This window comes from Crotalus tigris, unplaced genomic scaffold (assembly GCF_016545835.1).
Source record: "Crotalus tigris isolate CLP2741 ecotype Arizona unplaced genomic scaffold, ASM1654583v1 scf7180000020351.1464749751:1500972, whole genome shotgun sequence".
In the NCBI taxonomy this organism is placed as follows: domain Eukaryota; kingdom Metazoa; phylum Chordata; class Lepidosauria; order Squamata; family Viperidae; genus Crotalus; species Crotalus tigris.
Genome location: NW_024097980.1, coordinates 1,282,501 through 1,291,230, shown reverse-complemented (window position 1 = coordinate 1,291,230; position 8,730 = coordinate 1,282,501).

Sequence of the window (8,730 nt, the reverse complement as noted above, 5' to 3'; positions counted from 1 at the left end):
CAAACTGTCGTAAATTGAGGACTGTCTGTGTAATGGAAAAAGAAGCAACAGATCCAACAGATTTGTTAAGAGTATTTTATGCAATTATTCACAAAACAGTCATTTTACCGTACTATACATGCTGCAAATCTGCAAATGCTCTAAATGATTTGTATTTGGCTGTTCGTCTGTTTTGAAAACAACGTGTGTGTTTTTCTTTTCTTTTTTTACAATAAATACATAACGCCACATGTTACCATTATTTTATACTGTACAATGAGCACTGCTTCGGATTGTTATAACATTTTAAAAGAAATAAATACATTTCTAAGAAGCTGGAGTTTATGGTTTGCTGTTCTCCTTCCCACTTCCTTCCTCCGCCAAGGCAGTTATGAATAACGCTGCTAAAATTGCTAGGTAGGGGCAGCGGATAATGAAATAATTGGACGGGTGAACTTAGGGACCTTTCGCAAAGCCTCCAGAAGCAGTAAATGCTCCAACACTGGAAGTTTTTAAGAAGAGACTGGACAGCCATTTGTCCGAAATGGTGTAGGGTTTCCTGCCTGAGCAGGGGGTTGGACTAGATGACCTCCAAGGTCCCTTCCAACTTTACTACTATTACTATCTGAAACAGCCAGAACTAGTGCTTCTGTTTTCTTACTCAACTCCTCGTGAGATTCAACCAAAATATATTGAAATACGTAGACATGAAATTCCATCTTGCCCCTTTGGATCTCACCTACAGGGTGTGATTTTCATCTTTTGGAGAATAAAAGTCTATGGTTGAAATATATATATATATATATATATTAAAAACACGCATCATAATTAAGATTAACAAATTCTTTTTTTTGTAAGAATTTTTATTGGTTTTCCCCCCCATACATTCAGTAATAATTTTTCAACCAACATGCTGTCTGAGTTTACATTCACAAATACATATTTAATTCCTAATCCTTTATTCTTTCCTCAAGCCATCGATAAAATAAGTCCCAAGTTGGATAATATTCCGTTTCTTCTTTTTCTTTCAGTCTCATAGTCAGTCTGTCCATCTCTGCGCATTCTAGCATTTATTCATCTGATGGTACTCCTTCATTTTTCCAGTATTGCACAAATATAATTCTTGCCGCTGTTGTGACATGCAAAATCAGGTATAAGCTTTGTTTGTGAGTCTTTTCTAGCATTATACCTAATAAAAAAAGTTCAGGTTTAAAATCTACGTGTTCTCCCCACATCTTTTCCAGCCAGGCATGTATCTTTTTCCAACAACTTTTTACTTTGACACATGTCCATCAGACATGATAATAAGTGCCTGACTTATGTTTACATTTCCAACATCTATCTGACGTGTTTTTAAAACATTTTTTGCTAGTCTTGCTGGTGGCAAGTGCCATAAGGTTAACAAATTCTGTCGACAATTCAGGACAGACCACCCTTGATTGACAACCACAGTTGACCCCAACATTTCCGTCGCAAACTGATAAATTTATTAAGTGAGCTTTGCCCCACTTAATACGATCTTCCTTGCCTCTGCAGTTGATAAGTAAGCAAAACGGTTGTTAGGTGAACCCCCCGTTGATTTCACTGGTCACAAGGTCGCAAAATGGGACCGCATGATCCCCGGGACATGCAACTGTCATAAGTACATGTCAGTTTCCAAGCGTCTGAACCCTGCAACGGTCGTAAGTGTGAAAAAAATGGTCCTTTTTTCCCAGTGGTGTTGGTAACTTCAAACCGTCACTGTTGTAATTTGAGGACTGCCTGTGTTAGCTCTTTGGGGATCGAACAATTTGGGAATCAGAGCTGCAGAAAGTTGAGAATCGACATAGACAGCTTGGATGTGCAGAGAAACATTTTTATATTTTATATATGCATTTTTTATAAGAAGAACTAAAAGTCTCCATGTGTCTACCCTTGAAAAATATCCAGAAGCTTCGTTTCGTTCGAAATGGGGCTGCCTGCCTGGTTTTGTGCAAGCCTAGATTTGCAGATGGAGGGTTTTTTTTTTTTTTTGGGTTCAATCTGGAGGTGTTTTCTTAATTGAGCTAGATTTTAATCAAGTATAGCCACAGCGCTGAACAGCCAGCCTCAGGAAGTTCCTTAGTTCCTGGAAATGAGCTTTGTGGGTGGATCTCTTAATGATTTCTTGGTGCCTGTTATGTTCTTTCTGATCTGGTTGCTGTTTTCTAATAAGCTGTTTTTCCGTATGGTTTTTGTCACAATTCCTTTTCATGCTTGCGTGCTCTCAGCAGTCGTGATGCTTCCAGTCTGTCATTAGGAGCAAGACTAATGTAGGATTATTGAACGAAAAGTTTATAGATGCAAAAGGTAAAGTTCTCTAGAAGTTTCAAATTCGAGAGTTTTCAAATTCTGTCTTTCATCTGTCGTCTCTGTCAGCTACCATCTGCTTTCTGTCACCTCCCTCCCTCTCTTCCTTATTCCATATTTCGTTCCTTCCTTCCTTCTCTTTCCTTCTCTTTCTTCCATCTCGATCCTTCCTTCCTTCCTTTCTTCCTTCCCTCCTTCCTTCCTTCTCTTTCTTCCATCTCGATCCTTCCTTCCCCTCCCTCCCTTCCTTCCTTCTTTCCTGCCATCTCGATCCTTCCTTCCTTCTTTCCTTCCTTCTTTCCTTCTCTTTCTTCCATCTCGATCCTTCCTTCCTTCCTTTCTTCCTTCCTTCCCTCCTTCCTTCCTTCTCTTTCTTCTCTTTCTTCCATCTCAATCCTTCCTTCCCCTCCCTCCCTCCCTTCCTTCCTTCTTTCCTGCCATCTTGATCCTTCCTTCCTTCCTTCTTTCCTTCCTTCTTTCCTTCTCTTTCTTCCATCTCGATCCTTCCTTCCTTCCCCTCCCTCCCTCCCTCCCTTTCTTCCTTCCTTCCTTCCTTCTTTCCTGCCATCTTGATCCTTCCTTCCTTCTTTCTTTCCTTCCTTCCTTCTTTCCTTCCTTCTTTCCTCTTTCTTCCATCTCGATCCTTCCTTCCTTCCTTTCTTATTTCCTTCTCTTTCCTTCTCTTTCTTCCATCTCAATCCTTCCTTCCCCTCCCTCCCTCCCTTCCTTCCTTCTTTCCTTCTCTTACTTCCATCTCGATCCTTCCTTCCTTCCCCTCCCTCCCTCCCTCCCTCCCTTCCTTCCTTCCTTCCTTCCTTCCTTCCTTCCTTCCTTCCTTCCATCTTGATCCTTCCTTCCTTCCTTCCTTCCTTCCTTCCTTCCTTCCTTCCTTCCTTCCTTCCATCTTGATCCTTCCTTCCTTCCTTCCTTCCTTCCTTCCTTCCTTCCTTCCTTCCTTCCTTCCTTCCTTCCTTCCTTCCTTCCTTCTTTCCATCCATCCTGGAAGAATGCTATACCGTAAATACGCTTGTTATACAATTTTAAACATCTGACTTTTTGCTCTGAGAAAAAAACCCAACTTGGATCTATTATTGCTAATATTATAATTAGGTTGCTTAATCATTCCACAGTTCAGGTTTTTTTGTCTCCAGAACGGCAATGGTTTTTTTTCCCCTCCCCAAATTAAGAACAAAGGCCTCTTGCTTTGTGCAATTTCAGTGCAAAGACAGGCCTTTACGGGATCCCTCACGAGACTTTTGAAATTAAAATTCCATTAGCGATTCTTTATGTTTTATACATAACACATGCAGCATGAGCTAATATTTTAAAATTACAGCGCTTGAGATTGCCTTCCTTAGGTCATTCTGCAGACTAATGAATGCAAAATACACAGGACGGCGTGATTTATAGGGCAGTCAATTTGACAATGAGGGGGTCAACGCCCAAGAATGCTACTTGTTTTAAAATTAGCCAGATTGCTGATGTGTAGGACTTGCTGTTAACATTTCTGAACTAATTATATAGTTCTACAAAGTATTCAGCTTTCTTATAGTGCCCCAGCCCAAGTCTGCAACAAATGTCTAAAAATCTATGCCGATCCTGTAAACATCACTGATGCGCTGTGGGTTAAATTTACAGCTTCAGTGAAGAACCTGGGTGCCTATTGCAGGAAATTGTGAAGTGGGTTCTTCACCCTTTGTGAGAAGTTTTATTCAAGCTGTGTTCCAATATCTCAGGGGTTGCCACAAAGAAGAGCAGGAGGTCAACTTATTCTCCAAAGCCCCTGAAGGCAGGACAAGAAGCAACAGATGGAAACTGATCCAGGAGAGAAGCAACCTAGAACTAAGGAGAAACTTCCTGACAGTTAGAACAATTAACCAGTGGAACAACCTGCTTCCAGAAGCGGTGAATGCTCCAACACTGGAAGTTTTTAAGAAGAGACTGGGCAGCCATTTGTCAGAAATGGTATTGGGTTTCCTGCCCGAGCAAGGGGTTGGACTAGATGACCTCCAAGGTCCCTTCCAACTCTCTTGTTCTATTCTATTCTATTCTATTCTATTCTATTCTATTCTATTCTATTCTACTCTACTCTACTCTACTCTACTCTACTCTACCCCCTACCCTACCCTACCCTACTCCACTCCACTCCACTCCACTCCACCCCACCCCACCCCACTCCACTCCATTCCATTCTTTCTATTCCATTCCATTCCATTTCTATTTCTATTTCTATTCTATTGCATTGCATATTTTCTATTCTATTCTATTCTATTCTATTCTATTCTATTCTATTCTATTCTATTCTATTCTATTCTATTCTATTCTATTCTATTCTACTCTACTCTACTCTACTCTACTCTACTCTACTCTACTCTACTTTATTCTATTCTTTGGAATAAGGTTTCCTGCCTGAGCAGGGGGTTGGACTAGAAGACCTCAAAGGTTCCTTCCAACTCTGTTATTCTGTTATTTTGTTTTCCAAGCCTGACTTGCAAAGTTTGGACTGGAGCCCTAGTTCGCTAGGAACACTCCCCAAATTCTGCAATTTGAAAGGGATGTTGAGGCTACTCCGCTCCTGCAGAGTCCAAATTCAAGCATCCCAAGACAAATCAGTGTCCATCTTCGGCTTGAATATATTTGTGGAAGGAGATCGCCCACTTCTGGGTCATTGGCTCCATCGTCAACCTGCTTTTGCTTTAAAAAGATTGTGTCTCCTAATACACTCGTTTTCATCCTTGACAGATTGAAGCTTTTAGACTAAAGCTTGTGGAGGCTAAAACATATAAGGAAAGGTTGATGGTATTGGGTATGTCTAGTTTAACGAAGAGAAGGACGAGGGGGGACAGGATAGCAGTCTTCCAGTATCTCAGGGGCTGCCCCAAAGAAGAGGGAGTCAAGCTATTCTCCAAAGCCCCTGAAGGCAGGACAAGAAGCAACGGATGGAAACCAATCAAGGAGAGAAGCAACCTAGAACTAAGGAGAAATTTCCTGACAGTGAGAACAATTAACCAGTGGAACAATCTGCCTCCAAAAGCGGTGAATCTCCAACACTGGAAGTTTTTAAGAAGAAACTGGACAGCCACTTGTCTGGAATGGTATAGTGTCTCCTGTTTGTGGAGAGGGATGGACTAGAAGATCTCCAAGGTCCCTTCCAACTTTATTATTATTATTATTACTTCAGCTCCCAGAATTCCCCAGCCAGGAGCGGGTGCAGAAAAGATTAGTCATCTTTTCTCTGTTTTTGAATTGTTCTGGGTTTAATGTGCTGACGGTGCCTCATGTTAGAATTTAAAAGCATTTATAGGGAACTAAAAGCATCAGCTGCATTGCTAGGAAATAAATTCACCAGCCTTGAAGTGTAGGGGGAAAAAACCAGGTCATCTTCTGCAGCAGTTTCAAAGGTTAAGATTTAAAGGGTGGGAATTAGAAACATTCCACCAGTAAAATCCAGCTCTGGTACTTTTTTTCAAGTTTCTTTCATGGTGCAGGAATGTGAGATCAATGTCAAGACACGGGTGAAGATCAAACCGTGCAAAATTTAATAATTTTGTCTCGCCCCAAAGCTCAATCTATTCTAAAAACACAATCTTAAATGGGCCTGCTGGTTTGCAAATGTTATGGGATTCAATGGGGCGCACTCTTTGAAAAATTGAAGAGTTTTGCAGCCCGAATTCTGCCTGCAAGGGGAAAAAAAAAAGAACAGGAAAAGACTGTGGGAAGGTTTCTTCTCCCCAGATTAAAATATTCTGTATTCTTAATATTAAAAAGAGGCAAACTATGATATTTTCCCAAAGAAGAAATGGAGAAAAATAATCTTAACAAAGGCAGAAAGGAGCCCCAGTTTCCTTGCCATAAAAAAAACAGTTTTTTTTTTTTAAAAATTTGTATTAAGTACAAAGGAAAAAAAAGGATTAAAAACATTGAACATGGTAAATCTTTTTTGACTGACATCTCAGTCCATATTGTACGTTAATTACATATAATATACCTATATACAACTATACATTTCTAGTCTCTATCTCAGTTTATCTCTTTACTGTGACCTCCATTTTTTCCCCTGTATCTATAAAATTTATTCCATGTTTGATAAAATTCTGTTTCTTCCTGATTTTTTAATCTTTTAGTTATCCTATCTAGTTCTACGCAATACATAATTTTCTTTATTAGTGCTTTCCCACTCGGTACTTCCACTGCTTTCCACTTTCGAGCAAATAGTATCCTTGCTGCTGTGACCACGTGGATAATTAAATATCTGTCCTCTTTATTTACATTTTTCTCTAGTATTCCTAATAGTAATGTCTCCGGTTTGTATTGAAACCAAGAGACCTGAAGAGGCTGGCCTTCAGGATGCAGATTTTGTATCCACGCAGGAAGACTGGCCCAATCTATTCACGAACAAAGCCCCTCCAGCCACAGAAGGCCGGAGCTGATGGGATTGAGAATTTACATCCTCCCCACCCAAATTTCTAAGGACAGGGCATGACTTTTAGGACATAATGGGGTCAATCTACCGCCATTAGACCAGCAAAAGGCACAAGGATCACCACATTGCACAACCCCCTGGAGCATCTCAATCAGAACCCTATAAAGATCCATCCACTCGCCCAGCCATTTTATTAGCCACCCCAAAAAGATGCTGCAGCCCCTGAAGTTTCTGGCAACTCAACGAACAGACCTCCTTTCCAAAATGCAGCCTGCCTTCAGCTCATGTCTACAACATCCTCCCAACTTGGAACAGGACCTGGTTTTTCTTCTGACGAAACTGTGGCCTGTGAGGTGAAACTCGTTTGGCCATGGCAAGGAATTTTTGCTTCTACTAAGCAATTCCAGCCATGACCATTTGCTCAACTGAAATGAAGAAGCCGCCTTCATTTCAGCCAAGCCCCCAAAGCTGGCTTTGGATTGCTTCAGGCGGCGCTGCGGGAGAAGATGCCTCCTCGCCTTCACCCCCAGTGATGGCCTTGCACTTCCCTGTTGAACAGTTTGGAACTGTCCCAGAAACCTTCCATTCATACAGAAGACCACTCTACGACAAGGCGCCTCAAAGATGCGTCATAGAATTATCCACAGTGCGTGTTAGATCCAGCCAGCCTAGAAATCCCTTTGAAAGTAGGTTGTTATCAACACTGGCCTTGGAGGAGATGCTGCTTGCGTCTTTGAGGGAAACTGAGACCTTTAGTAATTAGAATAGAATAGAATAGAATAGAATAGAATAGAATAGAATAGAAGAAACTGATTAATTGAAGAATAGAATAGAATAAGAAATAGAATAGAATAGAATAAGAATTAGAATAGAATAGAATCAGAACAGAATAGAAGAAACTGATTAATTGAAGAATAGAATAGAATAGAAAATATGGAATGGAATGGAATGGAATGGAATAGAATAGAATAGAATAGAATAGAATAGAATAGAATAGAATAGAATAGAATAGAATAGAATAGAAAAAACTGATTAATTGAAGAATAGAATAAGAATAGAATATTTCTTATTCTATTCTTCAATTAATCAGTTTTTTCTATTCTATTCTAGAATAGAATAGAATAGAATAAGAAATATAGAATAGAATAGAATAGAATAGAATAGAATAAGAAATAGAATAGAATAGAATAGAATAGAATAGAAAAAACTGATTAATTGAAGAATAGAATAAGAAATATAGAATAGAATAGAATAAGAAATATAGAATAGAATAGAATAAAAAATAGAATAGAATAGAATAGAATAGAATAGAATAGAGCTGGAAGGGACCTTGGAGGTCTTCTAGTCCAGCCCCCTGCTCAAGCAGGAGAATCTACACCATTCCTATACCATTTCAGACAAATGTCCTCCTTACCCTCAAAATGGCAAGGTGTCAAAAGGAGGCAAATGATGCCTTCTCTATATTCCTCGGGAAGGCTTTGAGCAAGCAGAATAACAGAAGAACAGAGTTGGAAGGGACCTTGGAGGTCATCTAGTCCAACCCCCTGCTCAGGCAGGAAACCTTAGACCATTTCAGACAAATGACTGTCCAGTCTCTTCTTAAAAACTTTCAGTGGTGGAGCATTCACCACTTCTGGAGGCAGGTGGTTCCACTAGTTAATTGTTCTTACTGTCAGGAAGTTTCTCCTTAGTTCCAGGTTGCTTCTCTCCTTGATTAGTTTTCATCCGTTGCTTCTTCTCCTGCCTTCAGGCGCTTTGGAGAATAGCTTGACTCCCTCTTCTTTGGGGCAGCCCCTGAGATACTGGAACGCTGCTATCATGTTCCCCCTCGTCCTTCTCTTCATTAAACTAGACATGCCCAATTCCAGCAACCGTTCCTCGTATGTTTCAGCCTCCAGTCCCCTGATCATCTTTGTTCCTCTTCTCTGCACTCTTTCTAGAGTCTCAACATCTTTTTTATATCATGGCAACCAAAACTGAGGCTCCCCCCCTGCCATCAC